Below are 12,613 nucleotides of genomic sequence, written 5' to 3'. Positions count from 1 at the left end.
ATAGTGTCATTCCAAATGACAACTCATCCCGCATAAAACAAGCCCTTATACGACTATATCAATGGAAAAAAAATGTTATGACACATGAGAGCTGCATCCAAAGTGTGGGGACTGAAATATGGCAATTCTTGTTTATTATTTTTTATTTATTTTTGAACTGAGAGAAGGGGGTTGATTTCAACTTTTAGATTTCCCCCCAAAAAATAATTTTTCAATTTTTACTTTTTCAAGGCACTTGAACCTGTGATCATTTGATGGCTTATTCAATATACTACAATACTGGATTATTGCAGTATGTAGTTTAATTGACATTGTACTACAAAGCCCAGCCAAAAGCTCGGAATGACGAACGTATTATATGGACTTGTGCTGTCTGAGTAAAAAATGGGACAGCACACTGACCAATGTAAATCAATAGGGCTGAGTTCAGATGACAGTTTTCCATATGGACTGTTTATTTGAAAAAAAAAAAATTTGCAGCATGCACTATTCTCTACCAAAGTCTCAGATGAGACTCTCCCATTCAACTCTATGGTTGCACAAAAACAATTGGATTCCATAGAGACCATCTTTTTTGCATGCAATTTTTATGGATACACTGCTATTATTAACACAGGAAACTTTTATTTAGTCTTGTAAATTTTAAAATGTTGATGTATAAAAGTGGGCAGACAGATGAAAATCGTCGTAGTTAACTGGATGAAAATCCGACAATTGTTCATGTTTTCATCTGACTGTGACTGACTGAGCCCGCTCCATACACTCTGCATGTCACCTGTGACAAAAATGTATGTCCCAAGTCATTGAGGGTGTAAGATGGCCGCCGGACAGGTCCTTGACGGGAGATATGTATCACCCAGGTTGGTAGCTTCGGTGATGTAAAACCGGGAAAGCATGCTCCAGCACGTGTAGTGCTGAGAGGGTTAATAGGGCATGTCAGGGCCGGTTTTTACAAGCAGTCATTCGAGTTGGGCTGGATTAGCTGCTCATATATCCCCACCCCAGGACCTGCATATAAAATGGAGAACGAGGTTCTCATTCAGAGTCTGTGACTGGAGGTGTGGAGACCTCCAGAGTGTCTGTGCTACAAGACACTGACTGTGAGTGGGCGAACCCGCAGCACTGTATGGACTGTTTTCTTGTTTTGTTACTTTGTGCCAGACAAGGTTATGTTTTCATTTACTTGGAGAGTGCAGTTTATGAAGTCCGAATAAACCCACCTTGGACATTTTAAAGAAACTGACTCCTGTGACTACCTCAAAAGCGGCTGAGTGAGTACCAACCCCCTTACAAGGGGTAATGGACTTAGCTAATATCAATGCAGTAGAGAATCTCCGCAGCTGAAAGGCTAAATTATTTACTACTATCAAAATACATTATACAAGTGCCATTTTTCAGAGATCTGCCAAGAGGAGACTTTTCTGCTCTCGGAAAGCCATGGTCACGTTTACAGTTTGTTTTATATTTTTATAGGATTATGCCGAGGACGATGGAAGTGTCCTGCTGAAAGATGACAAGCAAAAATGGATTGAAGGAAAGCTGATTTAATGTCAACACGTTTCAGAGTCACTCCGACTCCTTCTTCAGGACTACAGATAAGAGCACCGGATAACATACATGCAAGAAAAATTCAAAAAGGGGCGCCAAGGTGAAGGGGAAGGGTTATAAAGTCACATATGGTGGAGAGTAAAGTTCATACGTCAAGAAAGGATATCACAAAAAAGAACACATACAGTGCCTACAAGTAGTATTCAACCCCCTGCAGATTTAGCTGGTTGACACATGCGGAATTAACTTGGCATTGTGACATTTGCACTGTAGATCAGCCTGGAAGTGGGAAATGCACTGCAGCAAATTTTTTTTTTTTTTTTTTTTTAAAACGTTAAAAGTTAATTCAGAGTGTCATTTATTATTCAACCCCTCAAACCACAAGAATTCTGTTTGGTCCCCCTAAAGTATTAAGAAGTAGTTCAGGCACCAAGAATAATGAGCTTCACATGTGTGGATTAAAGATCTCTTTTGCCAGCCTTTTCTATTTAAGACCCTCCCCAAACTTGAGAACAGCACTCAGACATGGTCAACATGGGAAAGACAAAGGAGCATTCCAAGGCCATCAGAGACAAGATAGTGGAGGGTCACAAGGCTGGCAAGGGGTACAAAACCCTTTCCAAGGAGTTGGGCCTACCTGTCTCCACTGTTGGGAGCATCATCCGTAAGTGGAAGGCTTATGGAACTACTGTTAGCCTTCCACGGCCTGGACAGCCTTTGAAAGTGTCTTCCCGTGCCGAGGCCAGGCTTGTCCGAAGAGTCAAGGCTAACCCAAGGACAACAAGGAAGGAGCTCCGGGAAGATCTCATGGCAGTGGGGACATTGGTTTCAGTCAATACCATAAGTAACGTACTCCACCGCAATGGTCTCCGTTCCAGACGAGCCCGTAAGGTACCTTTACTTTCAAAGCGTCATGTCAAGGCTCGTCTACAGTTTGCTCATGATCACTTGGAGGACTCTGAGACAGACTGGTTCAAGGTTCTATGGTCTGATGAGACCAAGATCGAGATCTTTGGTGCCAACCACACACGTGACGTTTGGAGACTGGATGGCACTGCATACGACCCCAAGAATACCATCCCTACAGTCAACCATGGTGGTGGCAGCATCATGCTGTGGGGCTGATTCTCAGCCAAGGGGCCTGACCATCTGGTCCGCATCCATGGGAAGATGGAAAGCACGGCCTACCTGGAGATTTTGGCCAAGAACCTCCGCTCCTCCATCAAGGATCTTAAGATGGGTCGTAATTTCATCTTCCAACAAGACAACGACCCAAAGCACACAGCCAAGAAAACCAAGGCCTGGTTCAAGAGGGAAAAAGTCAAGGTGTTGGAGTGGCCTAGTCAGTCTCCTGACCTTAACCCAATGGAAAACTTGTGGAAGGAGCTCAAGAATAAAGTCCACATGAGACACCCAAAGAACCTAGATAACTTGGAGAAGATCTGCATGGAGGAGTGGGCCAAGATAACTCCACAGACCTGTGCCGGCCTGATCAGGTCTTATAAAAGACGATTATTAGCTGTAATTGCAAACAAGGGTTATTCCACAAAATATTAAACATAGGGGTTGTATAATAATTGACCCACACTTTTATGTTTAAAATTTAATAAAATTCAACTGAGCAACATAACTTTTTGGTTTGTAAGATTTATGCTTCTGTTCATAAAACCTACTCTCGTTTGCAGTTTGAAGGCTCTAGCTTATTTGCATCTTATCAAACCAGCTAAATCTGCAGGGGGTTGAATACTACTTGTAGGCACTGTAAGTATTTTATTACAAAGTCAGTAAAAAAACAATCTATGGCCCTGTCGGCATATATGTCCGAATCCCGTTTTGGATGTAAACCCTGACGGGGCCACTGAACGGGTGCCTAAACACAATGTGAAAGCACTCTTAGGCTACGGCCCCGCTATCAGTATTTGGTCAGTATTTTTTCCTCACTAGTATGTGCCAAAACCAGGTGAGAATCAATCAGAGAAAAAGTATAATAGAAACAAGTCACCAATTCTGTATTTATCACCCACTCCTGGTTTTGGCTCCCACATACAAAACAGATTTCTACCACTAAAGTCGGTTCCTTTCATCTGAGGTTGGGGCAGCACGGTGGCTCAGTGGTTAGCACTGTTACTTTGCAGCACTGAGTCCTGGGTGCAAATCCCACCAAGGACAACATCTGCAAGGCATTTGTATGTTCTTCCTGTGTTTGCGTGGGTTTCCTCCGAGTTTCCTCCCACACTCCACAGACATACCGATAGTGAATCTAGATTGTGAGCCCCAATGGGGGCAGTGATTATTTCTGTAAAGCGCTGTGGAATATGATGGCGCTATACAAGGAAAGTGTAATAAATATTATGTAGATGGATTTCTGCAACGCCTGTAGACATTTCTGCAATGGATCTCCATGTGTGACCATATACAGTCCAGTGTCACAGTGATCATTCCCTGATTGCTCCATAACCTGCAGTTGTCACCAGGATGCAGCAGCCTCATGTTCACTAGCTTGCTGCAGGCGGGGTCTTTCTGTACTTGTCCTCCCCCTCACCCAATACCAGCTCTGATGCACCTGATGACTGCCCTCCCCCCAATGGGCGTCTCATCCAGCAGCTCCCTGGGCGTGGGCTGCACACATTGTTCCAGAGCAGAGAGCAGTCAATGCAGCAGCTGCATAGACAGCAACGCCCAGATTCCCCATTCATCTGCACACTGCAGCCCCCATCGCATGGGATCTCACAGGGTGGGATAAGATCCTGCAGACTGCTGGGTGGACATACCACTTTTGCATTGCTGAAACTTTTCAAGACTGATCCCCCTCCTCCATTGCCAGGAGCTGGGTGCTTCTCCTCTGTTGTGGTGGGCTCCTTGCAAGGAACCTCTGGTGAGTGGTTGATATCTGTAGCTACAATATCTTCTGTTGATATACTGTAACCCATTTGTGTATTTGTTAATATTTATTTCTTTGCACTATGTGATGCAATGTATCTCTGGTATTGATGATATTTAGTTGTTTACACTATGTGATACAATGTATCAAGATGAATCAGTTGGGTACTGCACCTCCAGACAGCAGATCTGCATGAATGAGCTCATACAGTCCTAGTGTGACCTTACTCCCATAATGAAAGTGCATGGGCGTAGTGGGCTTTGAAAGAGAGAGAGCCCCCTGCCCTACATGTGCTCATTAGTTACCCCCCCATAGAGTTGCTATATAGGTACTCCAATTGTATTGTGCATTTAATGCCCTGATATCACTCAATTTTCCTACAGACTGAGCGAGGATGCTTGGATGTTTTCTCAGCAGTTATTACTGATTTTTTTTTTTTTTTTATTTATATTTTATTTGTGTACCATATCTTGTTTATAGGATTCCATAGTGCATTACGTACAACCAGTGATTGTAATTTCAGCTACCAGTTTATAATTTGTGACCCCTTGTTGCCATGTGTAATTTATTTTTTTTTTAATCTAAAAAATATTGTTATTAACCTTAATATTATCCAAAATTAAGGAAACTTACAATATTGCCTCCTGTTAACGTTCCTTTGGTTACATATACATGCAGAATCGTGTGACTGGTGCCACTCTTACAACTCCCATATGAGATTGGAAGGTTTTCAATTTGCCTAGATGTGATATTATGGCAGTAAGGAATGCATGGCAGTCACTCGTTTGGTATTCAGTCTTTGAAAGCTGACAGCCTCTGTGAGACCCAGTGGCGGACATACCACGCAAAATGTGCCCCGCACAGGTGCTGAAAAGGTATGGTGGCCACTACTAGCTCCAAAGCAAGTGAAATTGTGCATTATGATGAGCTATGGGACTGCAAGGGGCCCATATAGTGTTCTTGCCCAAGATCCTTCTTCTGTTTGTGTCCACTCCTGGTGAAAGCCATAATAGTGGACCAGTTGGTTGTCACTGTGAGTATATCCTTTTATAGTAAAGGAATTTTTATTTTAAAAATGTAATATCATAAATGTATGTATTACATTTTTATGAGGACAATCTAATAACTAATATTTACTTAATCACGTGGCCAACAATAATGTGTGGTTGGTACACTTTTAGGTTGGCTATTAATGGACAACGGTTTTCCCACAAAGCTGGCCATCCGTTAACAATCTTTTTAATAGCCACAAAGTATTTTAAGTAAGGATATGTACACACGTTTTTTTTTTTCAAGCAGATTCTGCCTGAGAAGAGAACCGTCAAAGATGAATGAACATATGCACAGCAATGTCAAAACTATTTGTTGTGCATATGTTACATCTTTTTTCACTCCTTTTTTAACCTCTGCAGGCCTCAAAAGCCATGAACCGGCTAGAAGAATTGACCTGACCATTTGGAATCTGCCACTATCTTATATATGCAATTAATGGCTGCTACAGCACTTAGATCTTTTTTTTTTTTTGAAAATATGTTTTATCACTACACCCTAACTACTTTTGTAATTTGTTTTTACACAACACCCTACACTTTTCCCCATCTGGCTAATCCCTAACTGTGTTTGTTTGTTTTTTTAACTGTACTTTCGCTGCCAGCGTAGCTTGTAAACTGTGAAAGATGTCTTCAGGTAGCGGAGATAGAAGCAGTGAGTGACACCAGCGCCGCCCCACAACTTATAGAACTTGAAACAAATTGTCATCAGGGGGCAGTTATAGGAGCAGTAAGTGATGCCAGCACTGCCCCCTACTGATGATTTGTTAGAGGGCGATGCTAGAAGCTGTGGTGTGGTGCTGGTGACACTCACTGCTTCTATCTCCGCCCCCTGATGATGTCCTCTTTTACAGAAGCTACAGTGGCTGAGGAAAGATAGTGCTGGCGCTGCACTCTCCTCTCCCGCAGTATCACCCAGTATCCAAGATGTCTTCAGAGTTGGTGGCGATGTAAGAAACTAGTAAATAACTGCAGCGCTGCCCCCTGATAGTCATGTTCCAGGAGGGGCGATGGACGCTGCGGGGAATGAGTGCAGCCCCAGCCTCCAGTGATGTCACATTTGAGACTCCTTTCAAATGAAACGTCACAGGAAGCACGTTAAAAAAACAAAAACAAAAAACAACTCGGGGATTAGTTAGATGGGGAAATGTTTAGGGTATTGTGTAATAAAGCAAATTACAAAAGTGGTTAGGATGTAAGGATAGATATTTAGAAAATACTTTGTAGGTGCCGGACCACCCCTTTAAAGAAAAGCTGATGGTAAAGCTGCCTCAAAAAATACGTCAAATAAGATTCTTTAGGAAAAACACCGCCGATGTTATCCTGAAGTGTCTTCTGCTTCAAAAACTACGCAGGTATGCTGGCGTCTAAAAGTCATTGTGTGCACGTACCCAAAAACCTGCTGTTTACTTGCAAATATGGCCATTAACTTCCAATTTCGCTTAAACCACATGCCGACACTGGCTTTGTGCAGTGGACACTACTTGCCTCCAAGAAAAAATGTAGTAGTGGAAAGCAATTTCATAATAATTAAATACATAAGTTTACATTACATTCTACGAGTGGTCTGACCCTTATAACTTCCCGTTGATCATCTTATGATCAGAGTTGTGCGCAAGATCCCAGTTACCAACCACAGCATCTAATTACTAGTTTTCAACCTCTGTGCAGATGAGTTGAAATTAATCATATTTTAGTAGATCACTTGCTTATTCTGGAAGCAGTTGCTAAATTCTGTTTTTGATGCAAATAGTCATTAAATATAACTTGCTTAACATTTCCTCTTTTGCTCCAGTTTTCTGTTTTACATCAATAGCATTGTCCTAAAGAAAGGATTGCTTGAAAAATTTTTGCCAATCCACATTTGGGCACCCTTGAGAAGAATCATCTAGGTCAGTGTTCCCCCAACTCTGGTCCTCAAGAGCCACCAACAGGTCATGTTTTCAGGATTTCCTTAGTATTGCGCGGGTGATTGAATTATTGCCTGTGCAGGGGGTGCAATTATAACCTGGGCAATACTAAGGAAGTCCTGAAAACATGACCTATTGGTGGCTCTTGAGGACTGGAGTTGGGGAACACTGACCTAGAGTAAAGGGAACTTGTCATGGTATTCATGCTGCCTGAACCAGACACTGGCTGCATTAGGGCAGCCATGTATGTTTTACTCTGAAGAGCTGCAGCTTTTCAAAGAAAACATACTTTGAAAAGCTACCCGAGGGCTCTGTGTCTCATATGACTAGTCTGAGTCCAGTGCTGGTTTCTTCTCCCCACCTCTGCCATGCTTCCCGATAATGACAGTTTCCACCCTATGTGTAAGTATAGAGATAGACTTGTCAGAATAATGGAGTGGGGGGGGGGGGACATCGGGGGCCTGCCTTGGACTAGTCGTGCGAAACCTAGTCCCCGCTTTGGCTTTTCAAATATGTTTTCTCCTTAAATTGTCAGTGTGTTTTAGAATGAACTGTAAATGGCTGAAGCCAGTGTCTGACACCGATTCATCAATGCAATTTTGCCAGAATTCTGGCATAAATTGATTTGAAAAGTCCCAACATTTTGGTGCAATTCTGAGATGGGCAAAATTCTAGCGACTTTTGGCCTTTTCATGCCAGTTTTTCCCATTTCCGCCAAAATGGGAAGTGGTGGGACCGGGACATGTCAGGGACCTGAAGTAAGACCTCTGGCATGGCACACAGAGGTGTATGCCACTTGTCAGATGCTCCAGGTTCATGAAGAGGCATGCACCTGAATCAGGAGCCTCTGACTCTTATCATGTCTCCTCAAGATCGATGTGAAAATTGTCGGTCTTGATAGATTGGGGCCTTATAGTATGTGAACACTTTTTTTTTTTTTTTTTTTTTTTTTAAGGAGTTTCTTCTTTGAGTAGGCCCGTGCAAAAAAAAATGCTTTGGAAAAGATGTATTTTGTAAAATCACTTTGCTGTTCATGCGTTCAGTTTTTGAGCGTTTTTTTTCACCCTTAAGGTTTTGAAAAATTTCTGATGGGTGCACGAAGCCATACGGCTCTGTTTCCCAAAGGTTTTGTTCTGGAGCAGAGGCTGAGTGGAAACTCTTCAAATATCAAAACTCCTCAAAGTTTCCGCTCAAACTCCGATAAAAGCCTCCGTGTGCACATAGCCTGTATCAGTTCTCTGTAGCGACTCCTGATGGATCAGCTGAAATCTGCAGCTGACGACTAGAAACACTGTGCGGGATGGAACACGGCAGGAATAATCAGAAAAAAGGTATAATAGAAACAAGTGCACCAATCCTGTATATTTGACCCACTCCTGGTTTCGGCTCCCATTCCTAAGACAAAATACTGACCAAATTCTGATAGCGGGGCCGTGACCTTAGAAAGAGACTGGGCAAAAAATGGCATGTATGGCAGAGTTCCAAAACGAAAACCACTGCTGAGCCAAAAGAACACTGCTGAGGCTCATCTCAGTTTTGCCAGAAAACATCTTGATGATCACCAAGACTTTTGGGAGAATATTCTGTGGACTGACTAGATAAAAGTTGCACTTTTTGGAAGGTGTATGTCCCATTACATTTGGCATTGAAGTAAAACAGTATTTCAGAAAAGGAAAACTCATACCAACAGTAAAATATGGTGGTGGTAGTGTGATGTTTTGGGGCTGTTTTGCTGCTTCAGGACCTGGAAGACTTTCTGTGGTAAATGGAACCATGAATTCTGCTGTGTACCAAAAACAAAAGGAGAATGTCCTGCCATCTGTTTGTGACCTCAAGCTAAAGCACACTTGGTTATGCAGCAGGACAATGATCCAAAACACACCAGCAAGTCCACCTTTGAATGGCTTAAGAAAAATAAAATTAAGACTTTGGAGAGGCCTAGTCAAAATCCTGACCTTAATCAGATTGAGATGCCTTGACATGACCTTTTAAAAAGGCGGTTCATGCTCGGAAACCCTCCCATGTGGCTAAATTACAACAATTTTGCCAAGGTGAGCGGGCCAAAATTCCTCCAGAGCGTTGTAAAAGACTCTTCGCCAGTTATCGCAAATGGTTGATTGCAGTTGTTACTGCTAAGGCTATGTGCCCACGATGCAGAAATGCTCAGGATTTTTTCCTGAGCGTTTCTGCATCTCCCTGGCAGAAAAAAACGCATGCAGATTGTACATGCGTTTTCCTGCCAGGGACATGCGGATGTGAAGCGTTCTTCACTTGCATTTCCGCATGCGGGTTGACAAGCGCTTTCCAAGTGATTTTTAGCATCACTTGGAAAGTGCTTGTTAACTTGGTCAAATTATATAAATCCATGCAAACGGCATGGATTTATATAGTGTGACCGAAAGAATGGTAAATAAAAAAAATAAATATATACTTACCCTCTGATGGCCCCCCGGGTGTCCTGCTTCACTCCGTTCTCCCTTGCCGGCAGCGGTACACTGAAGGACCTGCCGACGTCAGCGTCGCGTGACCCGTCACATGACTATGACGACAGCGCAGGTCCTTCAGTCCATTGCGAACTGCCGGCATGCGAGGAGGAGTGCAGCGGGGGTGGTCAGAAGGTAAGTATATATTTTTTATTTTATTCTTTTTTTTGACAGTTTTCTATGGTACCCAGGTCCGGAGGAGAGTCTCCTGTCCTCCACACCCGGGTACCATCCGCCATTAGAACGCGTGGAATGCGCATCTACATATACAGTGAGGCGTAATCCATGTGATCTAATGCAAGTCAATAGCGGCGAAAACGCAGCACTTCCGCAAAATAATTGGTAGTGCTGCGTTTTTTTCCGCAATGATAATCCGCAGCGGAAATTTCCGCAGCATGTGCACAGCACATGCGGATTATCATTGGGGAACATGGCAGGCCTTCTACCATGCGTTTTTTAAGCGTTTCTGCAGCATTTTTGCCACTGCGGAAACGCTTAAACGCATCATGGGCACACAGCCTAAGGGTGGCCCAACAAGTTATTAGATTTAGGGGCAATCACTTTTTCACACAGGACCCTGTAGGTTTGGATTTCTTTTTCCCTTAATAATAAATACCTTGATTTTAAAAACTGCATTTTGTGCTTACTTGTGTATCTTTGTCTAATATTTAAACTTGTTTTGTGATCTGAAACATTAAAGTGTGACAAAAAAATGCAAAAGAATAAGAAATCAGGATGGGGGCAAACACTTTTTCACACCACTGTATAAAGAAGCAACACCTGAAAGGTGGATGGATCTGAAAGAGTCAAGGAATGTACAACAATTAGTGTTACACCAACACGTTAGGTGCCAGTAATAAACTCCATGTCACAACCATTTGCCTCATTGTCTTTCCAGTGGAGAGTTGAAGCACTATTAGTTTTCCAGGAATAAGCGAATTGTGAAATGTCCTGTAAAAAAAATTGTTACATATGTTAGGAATTTCTTACCACAAGCTCATCACTAGGTCTTATTCATTCTTCCTTTTTCTAAGAATTCTATTTGAGGCACTGACTTAAGCCCCCGTCACACGAAGCGAGATCGCTGCTGAGTCACAAGTTTTGTGACTCAACAGCGACCTCCGCAGCGATCTCGCTACGTGTGACGCGTAGCAGTGACCTGGCCCCTGCTGTGAGATCGCTGGTCGTGTCGAAATAGCCTGGACCATTTTTTGATCGTTGAGGTCCCGCTGGGTAGCATGCATCGGTGTGTTTGACACCTTACCAAAGACCTCGTTGGCGACTCAGAACTGAGACACATAGGCGTGCATTTGCGTTGCATCGTGCTACGGGTCGCCGTATCGTTGCTGCGTCGTTGGGAAGATCTGACTGTTTGACATCTCACCAGCGACCACATAGCGACGCAGCAACGATCCCTGCCAGGGCGTATCGTTGTTCGGGATCGCTGTAGCGTCGCTTAGTGTGACGGTACCTTTAATAGTCACACATTTGTGCTTTGAAACCTTGCAATGGATGCGTTTTGCGGAGTGATATCACATTATCAGTAATGATGTCATGCCTGTCATTTGATACATTAGGTAAAGGCTCCATAATGGAATCAGTAATAGCTCGTCAGTGTAAAATTGGTTATGATGATCTTTTCATGCAGTAAAATGGCTTCTTATCATTGTATCAGCAACTTAATATCAGTTTGGTATTCAGGCAATGCTGTAGAGGCCACATGTCTTCTGTTCTGTGCAGATGTTGAGGCTCGGTAGAGGATGAGTGGCGTACTATAGTGAAGGCTGCACGCTGGCCGATCGATCGCTGATTGTCTCTCCTATTAGCTGATGTCCTCATCCCACCTTTGCTGTAAAGGAATGCAGATAATTTCTGAAAAAATATTTAGCAACCTTTTAACTATTTCTACCTTATATTTGTCACTAGTTAGAAGGGGGACATTACACCTTTTACCGGGAGTGACAGAGTTCAATGGTCTCTTCATTACATTTGCAGCCTGTGTAGGTAGAATCATAATCTGACATCCCCTAGACTCATGTATCACACAACATTAAGGCTATGTTCACACATCATGGTTTTTTTTTTTTTGCATCGCAAAACTTTCTCTTCAGGGGCATTTTGTTCAGTATTTTTCCTGCAGTTTTGATGCGTTTTTTTTCAACGTTTTTTTTTCACTGTCTTTCTGTCTCTATTTTATGCATGTACATAAAGTTCTGTGGGAACAAAAAAAACCATTCTATTTTGCCATCAAAAACACTGAAAAAACGCTGCTGCAAATTGTGGTGTTTTTTCTTCACCAGCCATTATTTCCTATGGGTGAAAGAAGTGACATGCTCTATTTTCCAAAAAACCATGCAAGGCACAAAATACAGAATAAAAAAAAAAATAAAAAAATGTGTGAACATAGCTTTAGGCTGAGTTCACACGATGCGTATTTAATGCGTTTCCGCAGCGTTTTTGCAGTTGCGTAAACGCAGCGGAAACGCATTAAAAACGCATGGTAGAAGGGCAGCAATGTTCCCCAATTGAAATCATGTGCCCATGATGCGGATTTTTCCGCAGCGTAAACGCTGCGCTTAAAAATCCGCAGCATGTCAATTAATTTTGCGTAAACGCGGCGTTTTCGCCGCCATTGACTTGCATTAGAACGCGCCAATTCCGCAAGACTGCATTTGTACTTGTGCTATTGGCGCATTCTAATGTGCGGATGGTACCCGGGTGTGGAGGAGAGTAGAGTCTCTT

At 42.8% G+C, this 12,613-nt stretch overlaps 1 protein-coding gene across 1 annotated transcript in view; it reads left to right on the top strand.

The window, feature by feature from the left end:
• The first annotated feature begins 4,123 nt into the window (after window positions 1-4,123).
• HRAS (HRas proto-oncogene, GTPase) overlaps window positions 4,124-12,613 on the top strand; it is a 61,953-nt gene continuing 53,463 nt past the window's right edge. Inside the window, exon 1 of the mRNA XM_073658632.1 lies at window positions 4,124-4,423. The gene's annotated coding sequence lies outside the window, so the exon portion shown is untranslated. The remainder of the gene's footprint in view (window positions 4,424-12,613) is intronic.

Source organism: Phyllobates terribilis, unplaced genomic scaffold, assembly GCF_046119375.1.
Source record: "Phyllobates terribilis strain yellow unplaced genomic scaffold, ASM4611937v1 Scaffold_13__5_contigs__length_258822181, whole genome shotgun sequence".
Classification (NCBI taxonomy): Eukaryota; Metazoa; Chordata; class Amphibia; order Anura; family Dendrobatidae; genus Phyllobates; species Phyllobates terribilis.
Note: the sequence above shows the minus strand (reverse complement) of the source record. Positions and strands in the feature narration are given on the sequence as shown.